Source organism: Nuphar pumila, chromosome 5, assembly GCF_984573655.1.
Source record: "Nuphar pumila chromosome 5, dmNupPumi1.hap1.1, whole genome shotgun sequence".
In the NCBI taxonomy this organism is placed as follows: Eukaryota; Viridiplantae; Streptophyta; class Magnoliopsida; order Nymphaeales; family Nymphaeaceae; genus Nuphar; species Nuphar pumila.
The window spans coordinates 19,399,475-19,420,828 of NC_143253.1; positions in this window are offsets into that span (position 1 = coordinate 19,399,475).

Below are 21,354 nucleotides of genomic sequence, written 5' to 3' on the forward strand. Positions count from 1 at the left end.
AGTTGTACAAACAACCATTGCACCAAGGATGTGATCCTAAGTTGATCAACTATCACTTGGAAGACGTATAATGCAAACTTCTGAGTACACCTTGTTCAAGCTTAGTTGCCTTACCCACTGAGTTAAGTATTTACCAATAATTTTCAAGCGATAGTTATGCAAATGATAACTATGAAGGTTGAAAACCAAGAGTCATAAAAGTTGTTCCAATTCGTTGGCACAAATTTTAAAAGACGACAACACAAAGTTCTCATCTTTCTCACAATTGCAAATGTGTTGTAAGTGCTCAAGGAAGAATGTCCAAAAGAACAAGAGGACGAGACTATTGTTGAAAAGCGAAAGAGACAAAAGTGGTTGTAGGATGACTTAGCATGTCGCAACTACTACTGAATTTACTCTTAGACATTTTGTTCTACCTCTACTCGAAAGTCAGTATGCCGAAGAAGCTATGGCAAAAGCTTGAAATCAAATATAAGACAAAACATATAATAAATTATACATTTTTGGTCAATAAATATATGGATTTCAAATTCTTCGATGATAAGCCAGTGCTATCTCAAGTCTATGAGATATAGATTTTGGCTAATAAGATCAAGTATGAGTGTATGCACTTTGATGAATCATTCTAGGTGATTGCAATCATTGATAGATTGTCTCAATCTTGAAAAGATTATAGCATTGAATTAAAATATAAAAATAAAGAGTTTACCTTACAACTTCTTCAAAACATTAGAATCTTGAAGAAATCTCGCTTTAGAGATAAAAAAGATAAAGTAAAAGAAGTTTGTGCTAAGATAAGCATGGTTGAATACAAGTCAATGTTAAAACATAGGCTTAGGAACAAGAATAATAAATCTAAGTTCATTGCTAAGAAAAGAGTCTATTTCCTTTTATACTTGTGAAAAAACAGTTCACTATGCGAGAGAGTGATGATATAAGAAGAAATTTCAAGCCAATAAAGTTATTAAACCCGATGACAACCTGGTGGTCATAGTAAGTGAGATATTTAGGATAAAAGGTGGTACGTAGATTCTTGATCAATAATTGATTCAAATGATAGAAGTATGTTCAAAACATACAAAAATGTGAGGGAAGACTATAATATCTACATGAGAGATTCACATGAAACTAAGGTTAATAGAAAAGGGAATGTGGTGCTTCGCTTCACCTCTAAAAAATGTTTAACTCTCTAAAATGTGTATCACGTACCTATCGTTATGAAGAATCATGTATCTGCCTACTTGCTTACAATACATGGTTTTAAAATTGTAATTAAATCTGATAGTATTATACTGTTGAAGAATCACAAGTTTGTTGGCAAAGACTACTCCACTGATGGGTTATTTAAGTTTAATTGATCAATAAAACTAATTCAACTTATGTCTATATGCTTGACTCGCATAATTTATGATATGCTAGATTAGAACATGTTCATTATAAGTCTTTGAAAAACATAGACAACTTAAGATTTATTCTTAAATATAAAACTAATCATGTTAAAAAATGTTACCGTGTTATTATATTGTCATGCCATTTGACCTAAAAAATGTTTGGATAACTTATCAGAGGGCTATGGTTGTTATCTATAAATTAAAAACTAAAAGATTATTTTTGTAAGAATATAAATAAAAATGGATTTATATTTTTTTCATAAAAATAGCCACCTGATGGTTATGAATAGACATATATGGTTTTCATGAATCAAATCTAAGCAGGTGATCCCATTGAAGATACCATTTTTGAGATGCATTATAGAGATTCAATGGCACAATTGTTGGCCCATGTGAGGATATAAATCAAGCATCATGGCATAAAAGAAAAACCCAAGACAATTCTCACAACTATACATAAAATTAGTGACATAATTTTGGCTGTCGAGCAATGGTCGAGTTGAATACCTTTAATTTAATTTTTTGAAAGTTTTTGAAAATTATGTTAAAAGCCTTTTTGAAAGAAGGGAAGACAATGGAATTTGAACTCACACCACTTCCAGAAAAGACCAAGAACAAAATAATACATAATAAAGTCTAATTTCTTTATGCCTATGTGAGGCGAGCTTAATCGGACTTACCAAGCTTATTCAAGTTAGACTGGTTGTTCAAGCTCAACTCGTTACATGTACTGATCCAGAACCCTTGTTCAAGATTGGCTCATTTATTTTTTTGAACAAGTTTGAGATGAACTTAAATGGGTCGAGTTTGAGCTAGCTCGGCTAGTTGTGCATCCCTACTTGCAATTGGTTCAAAATAAATAATTAAATAATCTTCTGTTTGTTTCTTTTTCTTTTGTATATAGAGAAAATAATGCCATTGTTCATTAAGTATTGCAACCATTTTCATTTCTTTTAGAAATTTTGAACTACTTCCAAACCTCTCTTTCTAGGTTGGTGGGTTTCTCGACGCTCTGTCTAGATTGGATGGCTGGGATAATTAGGTTTGTATATTGTAACACCTTTTTGTATTCATGTACTTGTAACTAGAGGTGTCAACAGGCTTGCTTTACCCAGACCCAACCCGAACCAAATCCTATAGGGTCCGAGTATGGTTATAAATAAGAAGACTAGATTAAGACTCGAGTCCGAACCATCCAATTAATACATGGACTAGGGTATAGTTTGTGAAATTTTATACCAGACCTAGACCTGACCCAAATTCCAATTAAGACTTTCAAATTTTTAATATAAAAATGATAAAAAATATGGTTTTACAGGGTATGCTCTGGGTTTGGTTCATGTAGTTCTTATCAGGTCTGAGTATGGCTTTTCTTATAGTAGACCAAATTAGAACCGGATCTAGAGCCGATACCATACCCAGAAATCTGGTCCAAGTTTGGTTCTACCTAGGTCCGAACCAAACACAACCTGTTGATACTTTGTAATACCTCTCTATGCAAAAAATATTGTTTTTTTTTTGCATGGGTTTTGTAATGCCCCAGATTTTTAAAACAAAACTTGGTAAAAAATTCATGGATTTCTTTTTTGTTATTTAATGGTAGCAAAATTTATAAAAGAATTTTAGCATAAAAAATAAATGATAGTCGTTATAGAAGATATCGAGCAAGTCACAGGTATGTGACCAATAACTCATTGACCACCAAGGTATTTCATTTAAGCAAACCAAATCGAGTTATTTATTACAAACAACAATGCATTGAAAAACAATATTTGATAAACTAGTTTTATAAATGAAATATCCAACACAGTCTGAAGAAACCCTAGATTTCGATGTTGCTCTGCTCTGCATATCACACTGCAAGTTTAATACCTGTATCCCCCATAACACAGACTTAAAACCATCACTGATTTGGTAGGAAAACATTCTAATTTTAACAAGTATAAAGCTTGAAAACATGAGGAGCCTCTTCAGGCCGTAGTTGGAAATAATGTAGCTCAAGTCTCCACGACTTAGCATATCGATATCATATGAATCAAAGCAAGAGCTCATCGAGATTAGCTTAGCCATGTAGATACAACTTTGATAATTTGCTCGATCGGTCCAATAATGTACCGATATGAATACCATGAACAAGGCGATGCATGAGTAACACTAACACACATTCATTCATTTATTTATCACTATACCTATAGCTAATGCATTATTTCAATAATTACTCGTTCACCTTCTAGTATGCGAGAGAACTTGACTTCGATGCCAAACAAAGTCATCTGAGAGTTTATTATGCTATGTATTATGTATACCCCAGAAGCATGAGTGACCCTATCTGTAGTGGGGCAACAATTTTTATGTCGAAAGAAACCCACCAGGACGGTTCAGATGCATCTTTCTACTGTAGTAATGAGCTTCAATCCTGAGATCTTAAGGATAACCCGACCTTCTGACCTTCAAATGATGGGAGGTTACCTGAACTCTTTGGTCCATAACATCATATAGGTCACTCGAGGTGGTATCATCATTGTCATGCCTAAGTGAGTGCAAGTTCTGAAGGAGTTCGATGGCATAATCTTTCTTATTAGGACGTTGAATGTCACATAGGCAATCCAATGCATTTTGCACTAAGAGAATATGTACCCCAAACCCCACTCAGTTTTCCAAAGCATGGGCCGGTTCCCATGTGATCGAGGACTACCGTTATATTTTATTCATATGCATGAAGAACTTCACTTTTGGAATTTACAACCTTCATGAGCACTTTATCCCCTTACAGGTTGACAGCCAACTCTGGCACAATGACCCTTACGAGTCTTTCTGTAGTACAATGTTTTATATGGGCATATATCGACAACGATCACCTTGAATCGACTGCTCAACATATTTATCTACATCGAGCACTGACCTAACAAGGCACAATAACTACTCTGGTACATCGACCCTTACGAGTACTGTGCCCTTAAAGACAAAAGTAGAACGAGCCATCCATGCAAGGTTCTGACAACAGGGGCATCATTGTGACATTCATAGTAGCTCAGGCAGGTAATTTGCTAAAAATTTTAGCAACACTTTCTCTATTTGACGAAAAAAGTGTGACATTCCTTTTTACTATGGAAGGTACTTTGTTAAAAATTTTGGCAACACCTCCTCTGTTTGACGGAGAAAGCAATACTCTCTTTTAAGCTCAATGAGCATATTGTTAGAAAATTTAGCAGCACTTCTTCTGTTTAATGGAGAAAGTGCTACAATCTTTTAAGCTCGGTAAGCATCTTGTCAGAAAATTTGGCAATACATTCTCTCTTTGATAGAGAAAGTGCTACGTTTGTTTGAAAATAGATGTGCATTATTGTGCGTACTTTGCATCTTTCATGGTTTATTGAAAGCCCAGGCTTTAGTTAGGCCATATGCTAGTGACTTAGATGTTTATGTAAAAGTGATTTTGTGCAAATTGCGAAACCTTTTCAATAAAGATTTCTTCGCCAAACAATATCTTGAACGAGAAAGGGTATTTGAAATTACTTTGGCGATAAGGAACAATCTCTATTTGTATGCTTATTTATATGCAATTATATTTAGTAAAAGTGGAAGCCTGTGCACATAATAGCGCGACGAAAATGTAAAAAGCGTAAGCAAGGCCCGACGGATAAACTGAGCTAACTAAATTATGGAAAGTAAGAGCCTTGGTACCGTTCAGCGCAACGATAAGACAAAATGCATAAGCAAAGTACATATATATTATAGAAATCAAGAACCTTGGCACCATTCGACACGACGATAAGATGAAAAATATAAGCAAAGTATGTATATATTGTGGAAAGCAGAAACTTTAGCACCGTTTGACGTGATGACAAGACAAAATGCATAAACAAAGTACGTATATATTGCAAAAACTAGGAACCTTGGCATCATACAACACTATGACAAGACAAAATGCATAAGCAAAGTATATGTTGAGGAAAGTAGGAGCCTTGGCACTGTTCAGTGAGCAAACCTACAAAGAATCGATGGCAGTGGCTCAACGAGGCATTAAGATACTCTTAGGTCATGGTTGACACGTCTTTTATGTCTGGTATGGTCACAACCAAGAGTGTCGCTTGCAGAACTCAACAGTGTGACAAAGCAATGTGGTTTAAACCAAAACCGGATTGGACTAAGTTTAGGTCCAACTGGGTTCGAACCTACCTCAAGTAGGCTAGGCTAGGTCAGATGGGTTAAACCTAGTCAAGGAAATGGTACAGTAAGTTAAACAGTCAGAGCTAAGGGGTTTTGTCCCAATTGGGTTCAGTCTAGGTCAGGTGGGTCCAAGTTCACCTCAAGTAGGCTTAGTCTAGGTCAAGTGGGCTTGACTTAGGTTAAGACCAAAATAAAGGAAAAGAGAGAAAGGCTAACTTGGTAGGTCAAGTTGACTTAGGTTAAGACCAAAATAAAGAAAAAGAGAGAAAGGCTAACCTGGCAGGTCAAGTTGACTTGACCCAACTGAGCTTAGCCTAGGCTAGGCAGGTCCAAGCTCACTACAAGTGGGCTTCGTCCAATCTAGAACCAAGAGAGAGGAGAGAGGGGAGAGAGGGGAGAAAGGGGAGAGAGAGAGGCTATAGAGAGAAAGAGGAGACAGAAGATACGATTTATAAGAAGGGGTCTCTTCCTATTTATAAAAAATTTTATGGATTTTGGATCCACATGTAGTCTGAATCTGATTCAGTTAGTCTACTTGATTCAAGATCCAAACTTAAAGGCAAAGTAACTAAATGACATTTATGTATCCGTGGGGCTCACTTAATAATTTCATGAAATATTTATGTGGAGCCTACAAGATATTTATGGTAAGATATTTTCAAAATATTTTTTTGTGGAGCTCACCAGATATTTTTGTGGAGCCTGCGTATTTTTGGGGCTTCGTCTATATTTTTGCGAAAAAATATGAGTACATTATTTTCTTCGTATTGACACTACAAAATTTCTTAACTTTTTTCGAGGAGCGAGTTATGGCTCCTTGATTGTTTGAGCATGTATCACTGATGATATATATGTCCTAAGTATAATTGGCTTGATGAAGTTCATTCATTTTGCATTCTGAGTTAATAATCACATTTTTTTATAAAAATACCTCTTAGTTGTATTCAAAATTGTTACTGAAAAATAGCGAGTCTCACAAGCAAGCTTGAACCCAATGACACATGAGTGGTTGAATAACTGTCTGGTGCTTGTTTGGATTGGCCAAAGGATATTTACTGAAGGAAAGGAGCCCTAATTCCCGAGCCAAGATCAGGTGCCATCATATGGCACACCTAATTCCGTCAGTTGTGAAAAAAAATCAGCATTTTTTTCATAAATATTATTTTCATGTTGGTTTTATTGCAAATATCCCAAATCACACTCATTGTCAAATTTCATTCAAAAATTGGAAAAGAAGCCTTGCAAACGAAAACTGTTTAGAAAGAGGTGAATTGATCAAAGCTACTAGATCACTATCTGTCAAAATTTTTTGTCCTGTTTTGGGGACTTTTGTATGGACATAATCATAAACAATCATCCCCAACTTTTGTGTGAAGGCGTTTATTTTGCTTATTTGTTATCAATACCATTGTTACTATTATTAGTAATATTTTTGACACTCAAATCATCTAAAAAAAAGATATTTTTCTCGTAACATGAAGAAACCACATCCAACTAGAAGACCCTCAGCCTGGCCATAAATGAATGGATCACCTATCAAAAACACCACAATGCTTTGACCACCCACATCATTGACATTAACATTAACATCATGGACACGAGGGAGAGAGAGAGAGAGAGAGAGAGAGAGAGAGAGAGAGAGAGAGAGAGAGAGAGAGAGAGAGAGAGAGAGGTGGCCATCCCCTCAAAAAAAGATCGGGTTTCAATCAAACAACGATACGAAGAATGATCTCGGACATAGAAAACCCCCCCGAGGCAACATACTCGGCGGCGTTGCTCCTTCCTCTAACGGTCGGATTGACGTCGGTGGGGGCAACGGTCCCATGCGTCGTTGCAGTCTGTGAGTGGTGGCTAGTAGTACATTCGAGCAGTCTGCGGGCAATGAGAATGAAACCTTGCAGCGATCCTCACTCCCATGTCCAACATCTCCACGTACTTTCCCATCTCTCCCTCTGTTCCTGTGGATCTCTCATTCCTCTTCTTCTTCTTCTCTCCTTTCCCCTCTTTTTCCCCCCTCGTTCAGATGAGAGAGAGAGATATATTGGAAGACGTCCCAAACAGAGAATCGTATGAAAGTCAAGGAGAGACAAAGGCGGGGTTTCTTATTTACAGGGAGTGTCCCCCGATTGCACCAAATGGTGTGTTCCACACCCACAAAGCGTATAGATCGTTGCTCCCCCCAGGGGCAGATTGGTTTCCTGAGTGTGCGTTATGGGGTAAGGGCCCTTATCCAAGATCTCGGGTCTTGGCTTGGTTAATTTTGCATGATAGGGTTCAGACTCATAGTTATTTAAAGAAGTTGGGCTTTCAGTTTACAAGTTGGTGTGTGTTGTGTCAAGCTGCTGAAGAAACTACTTTTCATTTATTTTGGTCCTGCCCAATCTTTGTGGCCCTATTTAACAGGACGTGGAGATCTCCGAACGTAATTGTCAAAGAGGAGTCTTTTGCGCTTGATCTGCTCCTGGGCCCTATTGAAATTAGACGATGCAAGCGGTGGAGACTGATCTGGAAGACATGGTTGCTTACTACTTGGTGGTTTGTTTGGATGACATGCAATGATGCTACTTTCCGTCAAATTTCGGTCATCCTTAATCATCTTGTCCATAAAATCCTGGTTGACGTATATGCGATTTTACGTATGCATCTTAGAGACCTCTCCTTTCATCTGAACAACGTTCACTCAACAGTGGTTTCTTCTAATCCAGCGGATACTGGTTGAGCTGGCTTTGTTGTTTGTTACTAGATGTCTGTAGTTTCTTTTTCTTTAGTTTTTGTTTTTTCTATATTTTAGTTTTGTTTTCTATTTTGTTCGGTTCATGGGTTCAACATTTTGTTGATCTTCATGAGTATTAATGTTGATCTTCTTTCGTCTCTTTCTCTCTCTCTCTCTCTCTCTCTATATATATATATATATATATATATATATATATATATATATATATATATATACACACACGCCTCACACGCCTTCGTTCTCTACTTTCTTCCTATTTCCTAGCTCATTTCCTTTTCAAATGAGCGGCGTGTAGAGGAGCTTCTACCTTTATTATTTTATTGTAGCCAGTCTTATTTTCGTATTTTTCTTAGACATAAAATAGGCAGACTCCTACCTGTTCATTGAAATCATAAGAGTAATTATATTTACCAAGGAATCCATGTTGGATTAAAATAAGCCTAGTGTTAGCCATGATAGCAAGAGATTTCGCTTCTCAATTACAATCCTTAAGATCAAAACAACCCAATAAAAACAATATAAACATTGAGTGAGCAGCTCCATGAAACCATTCACTCTTCCATATGATTCAAGCATGATACTAGCCAATTCATAATCCGTATCCAACATTTGATTTTTCTCTTTGTAATGGACGCATCATCAATGCACCAGTCATATTCGCCTTTGGTTTGGTTATGTTGACAGGTTGATATTTAGATGCGTGGAGTCATTTGACTAAATTATCCCTGAACAACGTGTAGTTTCCTAGTGCCACTATGTTGGTGAACCTAAGGAAACGGCGATCGGTCCGAAGCTGTCCCATTTGGGGCGGAGACGAAGGACGTGAAACGGAGAATAGACCCAAGGTGGAAATGAAAATCAAAACTCGTTCGGGGATGAACTTACTCTTGTCATCATCCCGGCTTCAATCTCTGTTAATGAAATTACTAATATGCTTTTATTATATTATAAAATAACATTTAAATCATATATATATATATATATTTAATCCTAAGTTCGTACTTTTTAACCTTAAAAAGCATTTTTTCTTTCTCTCCACTTTCCTTCATTTTTTTCCTCTAACGCCTCTAAAGAAAGATCATTTGAATCTTGTACCAGGGAAAAATAAGGATCGGTTCGAACCCGCCCCATTTGGGGTGAAGATGAAGGTCATGAAATGATCCCCCCCCCCTCCATTACCATGTCTAGACCTGACCTAACCCAGCACCCTCTCTTACATACACCCATGGAATGATGATTAGCATGGAAAGATGAGATAAGTGTGCAAAACAGTGAATTAAAGACGATATGAGTATAATCACTCCATGTGGTCGGCAGGGTATTGAGGCAAGTTGAAGGCTCCAAATCGAATCTCAAAATAAAACCAATATAAGCCATACTTTTATGACAGATTTTAAATAAGTTAATTAAATTAAGAAAAAATTATAAAAACTCGCCAGACTTTTGATCTATTTACAAAGACACGTCTAACGTTTGAAAATTTATGAATAAATGTGTGGTTAAAAAACTATATTCTCAAATACACGCTTTCTCAAACTCACCTGGTTTTAGTGTGACATCATAAAATTACTTCATTGCCCTTTTCTTCTCTCTCTTAACAATCCCCATTATTCTCAAGATTAAACCAAGTCTCTCACTCCATCTCTCCCTCCTCAAGTTGCCTTCCTGCTAGTGCCTAGTGTAGAATCTTGAGAAATATCATGGATGTGTTCAGAGGGAGAGAGAAGGGTATGGATATGGCTTGCTCGTGGGGGATTTGCGCTCTTATCTTCCTGCAATAAGTAGGAGCTGAGGCATATATAGTCCTCTCTTGGGTTTTTATTTGAGTTCTATTTATATTTGAATATTTTTAATGTAATGGATCCATCTTGAATTCAAAATAGATATTAGGTTTCTTGTGTTTTTCTATAAATACTTTTTATAGGGGTTTCTCGAGGAGAGTACTTGAGTTGAAATCTAAGATTTGTTAAATTTTCAGTTGATTTGGTTTATTCCCAATTTCAGTTAATTTTCAGTAATTTCCTATTAATTTAATACAATTTCTATTATATTTTCAGTTTTCTCTAGGCAACTCGTAGTTGGTTAGACTTTCTTAGTAAATCCGGCGATGGGTTTAGGTCAGTTCTGCACTAGGGTTTACATTCAAATGCACAAATATACCAACTAATTCAGATTCTCGGACTTATAGAACTATGAGACCATTGATTAGTCTAAATCAACGTTGATAAACACTCTCTTTGGGGTTAATTAACCACTATACGGTGGGAAAAAAACAGGGTTCGATGCTGGTGGGTTCATGGAATTTTCAAAATGGAACCTAAAATTTGGGCATTAATAAGAAAGGACCACAGTTTTTGAAAATTGTGGGCATTATATCAAAAGATTTGCCGACGGAGGCTCCATACATCCTCCAGGGGCAATCAATTCTTCGTTTAAGCTTGACTGTTTTTATGAGCACTTTGTTAAGCGATAAAACCCCTCAAAATTTGGTATTATCAAGATTGTTGCTATTATCGATAATCTTGATATTATAAGTAAGCTTGGTTTCCTTCATATCATAACTGCTTGTGAGAGTCCCATTGTCGATAGTCTTGATCATATTATCTTCACATGTGACCTTATCAAAACCTCTTGTGAGAGTCCCATTAACGTGCTTGATATTGGTGTGATCTCCATCATAACCGGCTACACGCGTCCCACTATCGTGCCTGATATTGTCGTGATTTCGTTTGCAACCATCTTCATATTTGGCCTTATCAAAACTTCTTGTGAGAGTCCCATTATCGTGCCCAATATTATCAAGATCTTGATAGTCGATATTATCTCTTTTGCTAACCGGCACTCTCAAATTGGTCGTGGGCAGAGTGGAGAGACCCATTTGACTCAAAAATCAAGAAAGCGAGTGTGCAATAATGGCTCAGTAAAAATATCGGCAAGTTGTTTCGACGAGGGCACATAACAAGTGATGAAAGTCCCCAAAGCAACTTTTTCCTGGACAAAATGATAGTTGATTTCAATATGCTTCATGCGAGAATGAAACACTGGCTTGATGGTAGTCTGAAGTGACAAAATATTTTAACGAAAGAGAAAAGGAGGTTGATGGAGGAAGATTCAAAAGTCTCGCTGAAGAAACGTAAGCCACATAAGTTCAACAGTAATATATGCCATTGATCGATATTCGGCTTTTGAACTAGATTGGGAAACAATAGGTTACTTTTTTGCACTTCAAGAAATGCAATTATTCTCAAGAAACATGTAAAAGTTGAAGGTGGAGCACCAATTAAGGGGACAACATGCCCAATCGGCATCGGAGAAGGAATATAAGGGTAAGGATTTATTGGAGAGTAGCCAGATCCCGTGATCAATAGTGCCATGAACAAAATGAAGAATCATTTAACCATTTAAAAATGAGCATTGGTCGGGTTCTGCATGAACTAACTGACAAAGTTAACACTAAAAGAGAAATCAGGGTGGGTCATAGTGAGTTATTGAAGGCCTCCAACCATATTTTGATAAAAGGTGGCTTCCTAAAATGGCAAGTCACCATCCGTCGTGCTAGCAACATGGGCCACCATGGGTGTAGAGATAGGCTTGGCGCCAACCATTTGGGCCTTATCAAGAAGTTCATAGGCATAGCTCTTCTGATTCAGAAATAGACCCCCGAAGGATTGATGGACTTCAATGCCCAAAAACTAGTGCATGAATCCAAAATCTTTCATTGCAAACTCTTGACTGATAGTATGGATGATCTGACTAAGGAACTAAAAATCATTACCAATCAAAATACTATCATCAACATAGAGTAGAACAATAATTATCATGGATCCACTTTTTCAAATAAATAAGAAAGGGTCAATGACACTGGAGAAGAAACCAAACGAGAGAAGAAATATGCCAAAATGACCATACCATGCCCGAAGAGCCTGCTTGAACCCATACAGAGCTTTTTCTATTTTATAAACAAAATTCGACCGTTGAGGATCTTGAAACCCTAAAGGATGGTCAATGAACACAATTTCATTCAAGTGACCATGTAAAAAGGCATTCTTAACATCCAATTGGTGAATATCCCAATTGTAAGCCAAGGCAAGGGTAAGAACAATACGTATTATGGCAAGCTTGATCACCGAGGAAAATGTTTTCAAGAAGCCAACACCTGGGATTTGATCAAATCCCTTAGCGACAAGATGAGCTTTTAGTTGTTCGACAGAGCCATCACTTTTGAGTTTGGTTTTGTAGACCCACTTACACAGGATTATATGCTTGCTAAGCTCCTTAGGCACAAGCTCCCATGTGTCATTGATATGAAGAGCACACATCTCCTCATGCATAGCATCACGACACTCATTATGAGCAAGGGAAACCTTGAGACCCTTTGGTTATAGAGGTACAAAGAGAGGAATAAAGTATTTGAGATTGGGCTTTACTATACCGTCTCGCATACGAGTGACCATATGATGGATTCGAGGGGACTGAATGACAGAGGGGCCTTCATTACTATCTTCATTGGCAATCGATTGTCTAACACTAGCAGAAGAAGAATCACAAGGTTGAGAACCCGTAGAGATAATAATGACCAAGTCAGTTTGAGTTGATTCATGTTATGGGATTGTGACATCGTGTGGTGACTCACATGTCACGTTTCTGGGATCCTATGAATCATGAGACTCGACCAAGTTGGAGTCGATCTTAGCGGACCATTCATTCAAACTTATGAGCTCACTTCCGTGTTGATTGGTAGAAAAGAGTAGTCCTGGTTTATGATATGGGAAGACATTTTCATAAAAAACATGTCTTGATGTATAAACATGCCTAGTGAAAAAAAAAACAATGATAGCTCGAGTGATGATCACTATAACCCAAAAAAATACATGGTAATGTCTTTGGATCAAATTTGTTGGTAGCATAGTCCCAGAGATATGGAAGGCATTGACATCGAAAGACTCTCAAGCTTGTATAATCTGATTTCTTTCTAAACACCTTCTCATAAAGAGTTTTCATAGATAAGTTTGACATATGTACCCAATTGATGATTCATCCTGTCGTTAAAAAAAGCTTCCACCCAAAATCAAGTTGGAATTTGAGAAAGCATGGTCAACCCCAGTTTGGTAATAGATCGATGCTTTCGTTCAACCATACAATTTTGTTCTGGAGTTTTTGAGCAGCTTTTATAGTGGACAATCCCATTTGACTTTAAGTAAGTCCCAAGTTCAATACTCCCAAACTCGCCCTCTTCATGTGTTTGACAAATCTTTATTTGTTTTTCAAACTCAGTTTGAACATACGTATGAAATTCAATAAATTGGTCACAAATTTATGTCTTAGGAAAAAGTATTCAAGAAAAACAAGAATATTCATCAATAAATGCTATATAAAATTTGAAACTTTGATGGGAAATAACATGATGTAGTTCTCATAGGTTACAATAAACTTTTCTAAACAACTCTGTTTAATGATCATCAACAGAAAGAAAAGGAAGTCTACTTATTTGGCCCATTTGGCACCTTGCACATATAGCACTTTTAACGGACTTTGATGTTATTGAAATTGATTTATTTTTTTTAGGAAAGTCAACAACCTGTGCATGCACATGCCCAATTCATTGATGCTAGACTTCCCAACTTGAGTTTCTAAATCGTGAAGAAAGGAAAGCTTGCTTTTTGTGATCAACCTTGTTCCTTGAGTTGTCGAATCCATACAAGTCTCCTACTTTACTCCCTGTCGCTACTTGTCTGCCCATCCTCTTGTCCTTAATTACAAAACCATCAGATGAAAATTCAAATAAATAGGGTATATCATAAGTTAACTGACTTACCGACACAAGATTCTTTTTAATCTCAAGAATGACCAGGACGTTGTTCATGTGAAGAGAATGGTCATCATTCTTGATTTTTGTGGACCCAACATAAGTGATATTTAATCTGACACCATTTCCAACCATAATTTTTTCTGATCCATAATACTTGAAATAAATTTCAAGATTATGTGAATTAGCAGTAATGTGCGTGGTGGCTCCTGTGTTAATAAACCAATATTGATCTTGGCTATCAACAAGTTTCATGAAAGCAAGAACTTGCGAGACATCTTCAGCTTGATAGGCATGATTAAAGTGGTGCCAACAGTTGATGGCACTATGATTCATTTTGGCACATATTTGACATAAGACCCCCTTTTCTTTTCCTTGATTGCCTTTGGAATTCGATTGATTAAAATCGGATTTGGTTTTATTTTGATTGAATCGACTGCCGCCCTGTCCGGCTTAGATAAAGTTGCATTCCTTTGAGTTAAATTGTTGTTTTGTGTTAAATCAATTTTGTTGATTGGTGAATTTTTGCCCAAAAAATGCAGTGCTCTCATTCACACCTTTTTCATGTATGGTGCACATGGTTTCACGCCCTCGAAGCAAGCCAACCACATCATTATACGATGCAATGGGCGGTTTCAGCATAGTTGTAATAAATGCATCGTGTTTATGACCAAGCTCATTGAGGATCCAAAATAACATGGTTTTTTATCTTCCACGGGCTTGCCAATGGCCACAAGTACATTACAAAATTTTTGAACTCATTGACATATTCATTTATCGAGAGTTTTTTTTGTATGACTACAACTTTTGCCTCAATAGGAATTCATGTTTCTTCGAAACATGAGCTAAGGCCTTGATAAGAGTATCCCATACCTCATTGAATGTTTGGCAGCCAACGACGATACCCAGCACTTTCTTGGACAGAGTGCTCGTAATCCATCCTCACAACAACCTGTCAATCTTTTTCCAGGCAATAAACTCTAAATTTGAGATTCCATCAATAGTTTGAACATGGATTAGAGTTTCGCCATTTACAAATCGAATCATATCTTGTCTCTCAATAAGGCCAAGCAACTGTCTTTCATATTAGAAAATTTGAATGATTGAGCTTAATTATGATGAAAGTTGCCACATTTAGGTTGAAGGGGTATGAGAATTTAATAGAGCAGTCGATGGATGTTGATGCCATTGAGAAGGATACACCAATCACCCAGGATGAAAGAAGCTCTGGTACATAAAAGAAAGTGCAACACACGATATTAACGTGGTTCAATGAACTATCACCTACATCCATGATACTCCACTCAACACATCATTTGTGGAGTTTTTCACTATTTAAAGTATTACATGACTTGTCGACTTTTCTTAATCGATTTATTTCTAGATTCTTCTTTTCGATAAGATTGTTACATTTGCTATCTTGATCTCTCTTCATTCTAACCATATTCTCTCTAATATCAAGATTATTGTTATTATCGATAATCTTGATATTATCGGTAAGCTTGGTTTCCTTTATATCGTATCTACTTGTGAGAGTCCCATTGTCGATAGTCTTGATCATATTATCTTCACATGTGACCTTATCAAAACCTCTTATGAGAGTCCCATTAACGTGCCCGATATTGGTGTGATCTCCATCATAACCGGCTTCACATCTGGCCTTATTGACCTCTTGTAAGAGTCCCACTATCGTGCTTGATATTGTCGTGATCTCGTTTGTAACCGTCTTTACATTTGACCTTATTGAAACTTCTTGTGATAGTTTCGTTATCATGCTCGATATTATCAGGATCTTGATAGTAGATATTATCGACATTATCTCTTTTGTTAACAGAAACCTCTGGGTTATGATAGTGTGACCTAATCTAGAGCAGATTAGGTGATCCATGGAGAAAGTGATTTGACATCTTCACTGTCCATTGCTTCATCCCATGAGGACCCCACGGTCTTTATGCAATTTGTCGACGATGAGGATGTCAAATCACTTTCCTTATAAAAATGATTTGTCAGATCATCTTATCTGCTCTCGACCCAATCACCTAACTTTCTAGCCATCCTTTTGGACCCCTACAAGGAGCCTAATAAGAGAACTTTTTGCTTATTGGCAGCAACTTGTTACTTAGGTTCTATAACACAGTACATGCAAAATGGAAGAAACCTTGGGATTGATGGGACTGGCTATAATTTAGGTGGTGAGAGCTTTGTTAGGCTATGTCACATAGACACGTCGATGCAAGGATGCATGTCGTCGGTGGGGTTGACCTGCAAGGACATTTTTTTAGATTTTAATCAATAAAAAATTAATTTTTGATATTTTAATATTAAGAATGCATTTTATTAAAAATAAAACTTCAAAACAATAAAAATAATAAAATATTTTTCGTACGTGTCCGTGTCTGTCAACTTGTGTCATCAGGGACATGCCTGTCACATCGTTGGTAGGGATTGGCACGTGCAAAAAATGTGCAGTTTAGTCAATTAGTGGAAACATTGTATTCATGAACTTTTTCTTGTGGGTAGGCAAGTTGTGTTAGACAGACTCCTACGGGATACAAACAAGTTCAATGTATTCATGACAGATGGATGGAACCATTTTGGTGGTTTGTCCTTCCATCATACTTTCATGAATTTAGTGCCAAAGGTGACATAATTAAGCTACTAAAAATAAGTTTACTATCACAAGACATCATCATATTTTGAAAATATCGTGATTTTATTGCGATATTTGTAGGATTCCATACACTGCCAAAAAAACGTGTTATTTTTACTCAAGAAAGACCATACTTTTTCCCTTGCTGATATTTTCCTGACACCAAGATTTCTATTGTAAGTTTGGAAAGTGTCATTGTAACATCCATTGATGTGGGCTACTCTGTCAACTTTTGCTGATTGTGTTTAAAACTTGACACCCAACTTGATTCACCAAGGCAGGGATCTTTATGCAAAACCCATCTTGTCTCGATCAATGTTGTCAGTATCGGTATCGGCCCTGTATCGTTTGGCCAACAATTCAGGTGAATTCAGCCGATACCAATACTCAAGTGAATCGTTTTGAATGGGCCAAAAAATAATTAAAAAATATTATGTGTAAACCAAAACATGACACATGTTAAAGACATTAAAATAAAATTAAAAAGTAATTTTAAGTTTTTTTTTTTATATTTATTACAAATAACCGATTTAAGGGTAAAGCATATCGATTTTCTGCCGATACAATGTGTATCGGCCGATACAGGCCGATAGGCATTGGTACTGCCAACATTGGTCTCGATAGGTTCTAGAATTCCACTCATGCCCTATCTCATCACGCCCCATCTTGGCTACAAGTTGTTTTGATTAACCAACGGGGTGCTCCGTCTGTTTGGTAGGAGCAGTTTGTGCGAGTCACCATGTGATGGGGAGTTTGAACCCCACTGGTATGGGTGGTTGTATAGCCAATAGTAGGGCTTATCTACTAGAAAGGAGGAGGGCCTTAATGCCCCCAGCTTGATCATAAAAGAAAAGTTGTTTTGATCAAATTCGATCCTATAGATGTGATCTACAAGGAAGTTTTCTTTTTAATATTTTTGTGATAATCAAGTTTGGCTGGCCCTTGTGTGATTCGAACTCGAGACCTCTCAGTTATGATAGTGCCACCTAACCATCCAGCCATCTCTTCCGAGCCCTTATAAGAAAGGAGCCTTACTGGCAGTTATTTGTTACTTAGGTTCTAGAACATGTTACATGCAAGATGGAAGAAACTTTGGGTTATGGGTATGCGAAAAGCAAGATGGAAGAAACCGATTACTTAATCGAATCTGAATCCGATTACTCGAGACCCCTCATATGTAAATAGATTCGGATGGAAAAAAGATAATCTCAAATCTGAATCCGATTACTTAATCAAATATATTTATATGTAATCAGGCTAGATAATCTGCACGATTCAGATTACGATGCAAATCAGCAAACTGAATCGAAGTCCAACTAATCAGATTCTGATTCGGTTGATCATGGATCTAAATCCAATCCCTTGACATCCCAAATTGCACATTGACAATGATCAGAAGAAATCAAGTTGCTATAAAAATGGTGCATAGAAAACCTTGGAGTTTCTTTGGCAACAAAAATGCTTGAGAATCATTAGTTTGTGGGAATAGAAACAAAGACTTTAATAAGTTTTGGTTGTGTGGGGGGTGTTTCTTGTGCAGGTTTTCTTTATATATTCCTTTTAAATAAAGCCACAAGCAAAAGACAATAGTGCAAAAAAATATTCAGCACAATCAAAGGCCATGAGAGAGCTCCAAGGGGAATATCGGGCATGCTTAATTAACTAAGTTTATGCAGGGGTGTGTGGTTATATGACCACCATGTTTATGTTTATAGAATAAGCCTGTTCTATGCACCATTCATCTTGGGAATCTAGTGGCCCAAATCAATGAAGTCTCTTGAATACAAACTTAACGAAATTCTTGTGGCTTCACAAATCTAAGCTGTTGATTCTTAAGACTGATTATCATGATGGTTATCCTGATTATTCACATTAGTATATTCCCAAACTTTAGGGTAACCATGCAGAGATGAGAAATTGAAAATTTTCATATTTCTTGCATTTCTATTAGCAAAAATATAAATAAATTGAAAACTAAAAGGTTATTTTTTGTAAGAATATAAATAAAAGTAGATTTACGCTTTTTTCATAAAAATAGCCAATAAAAACATTAAGTATTGTGATAAAAACATGATAATTACATTTAAATGAAAATATCATAATATTTTGAAAATATCACTAGCATTGTCTATGCTTGCCTGATGGTTATGAATAGACAGAGTATATGTTTTTTCATGAATCAAATCTAAGTAGGTGATCCCATTGAAGATACCATTTATGAGAGGCATTATAGAGATTCAATGGCACAATTGTTGGTCATGTGAGGATGCATCAAGGCATAAAAGAAAAACCCACGACAATTCTCACAACTATAAATAAAATTCGTGACATCACATGCGATGCAAATATAAAGAACCTGTGGTTGGTTCAGAAATAAATAATTTAATAACCCGCCATTTGTTTCTTTCTTCTTTTGTATATAGAGAAAATAACGCCATTGTTCATTAATTGTTCTCTCTCTCTCTCTCTTTGGGTTCGTAGGTTTCTGAACGTTCTGTCTAGACTGAATGGTTGGACAATTAGGTTAATTTGTATTTTGTAACACCTCCTTTCCTTCGTGTACTTGTAATCTATGCCTTGAATGATTGTTATTTTTCACATGGGCTTGTCATACTGGTTAAGTGTGTCAGCTTAAAGAGTTCAAGTGTTTTTGTTTGTTTGATATTTACATGAAAAAACCACCCTCAGGATCATAGACATAGCTGCGCGGCTGTTCCTGCTGTGCTTAAGATCACTGTCTTGACAGCTTTAAACTCCATCTCCGCAGGCTTACCCCTTATCTTCAGAGAGTCGCCATGCTTTAGCTTACGCAAGAGGTAACACCCATGGGATTTGAACCTAGACCACCTGCTTAGCGGCCTAAGCCCCATCCCACTATGCCAAATCCCTATGGGGCAGTTCAAGTTGAATAATATTGAGAGTTTGATGGACGGGGTGTGTGTTTTTTTTTTGCTGCAAGGTTGAAGCTAACATGAAAAACTATCTCTAATGAGCAGGAGGGGTCCATGGTCGATGTGGCACTTCTCGGTCTACGAACAAACTCTTCCTTATTACCAGTGATTACTATTTTCATGTTGGTTTTATTGCTGTATCACAAATCAGACTCATTGTCAAATTTCGTTCAAAAAAAAAAAAAACAGCCTCAAGGGTTTGGCGTAATAGGATTAGGGATGGCAGTGGACCGGGGGAAAGCGGGGCCCCGCCCCACCCCGCCTCGCCCTGTTTGGACCGGGGATGAAGGGTATGAAACGGGGATGGAGGCGGGGACGAAGGTTAAAATCCATCCCCGTCCAGGGGTGGAGGCGGGGATGGACGTGCACTTTTCCCCGCCCCGCCCCGCCCCGTCCCCGCCACGATCCCTGCCTCATCCCCGCCCTGACCACTTTTCCCCGCAATATCCCTGCCCTGCCTCATCCCCATTTGAACCGGGGATGGAGGACATGAAACGGGGATGAAGGCGGGGGTGGAGGATAAAATCCATCCCCGCCGGGGATGGAGGCGGGGGTGAAGGATAAAATCTTGAGGCAGGGCGGGGGTGGAGACCTTGTCCCCCGCCCCGCCCCACTGCCATCCCTAAATAGGATGGGCCTAAGCAGCTAGACGAGCAGCCATAAAAATAACCTATAGGTTCAAATCTCACTGGCATCACCCCCTTGCATAAGCTGAAGAATGTGGCTCCCCAGGGGTGAAGGGTGCATGGGAGAACCGACCGGACCAGGTCTCTTCGACCTCCGTAAAGGAAAAAGCAATGTGAATCAATGCAAGGTTGCAAACAAATGGTGAACGAATCAAAGCTAACGTATCACCATTTGTCAAAAAAATTTATCCTATTTTTGGAGGCTGTTGTAAGGATATAATAATGAAGAATCATCCCCAACTTTTGTCCCAAGTCGGATACTTTGACTATTTATTCATATGATTATTAATAATGTTAGTGACACCCAAATAACATAAAAAAAGGGTATTTAGATGAAGCTGAATATTGGTTACCAACTTACGATCACTGAATACAAAAAAGAAAAGACACCACTGACAAATATTGCAAACAAATCTGGTTCAGAAAGAGAAGAATGTATGATTTATGGTAAGAATAAAAGGGATCTCCTGTCAAAAACACCATAATGCTATGACCACCCACCTCATTACTATTGCCCACACGGACTCGAGAGAGAGAGAGAGAGAGAGAGAGAGAGAGAGAGAGAGAGAGAGAGAGAGAGGTGGGTGCTCTTCCCCTCCAGAAAAATAAGAAAAAAAACTTAACTATTAAAGATTTCAATCAGACAACGGTATGAAGAATGATCTCGGTCACCGGAAAATCCCCAGAGGCGGCAGATGCAGCGGCATTGGTCCGGCAGCTACCGGCTGGAATGTCGTCGGGGGGATGATGGTCCCGGGGGTCGTTGTGGTCTGTGAGCGGTGGCTTGTAGTACATTCGCGCCGTCTGCGGGCAGTGAGAATGAAACCTTGCAGCGATCCTCACCAATATCTCCACGTACTTCCCCATCTCTCCCTCTGTTCCTGTGGATCTCTCCTTTCCTTTTCCTCTTCCCTTTTTCTTTCTTGAGTTTTGTTCTTTCCCTTCTTTCCCCACTCCTCCCTCGTC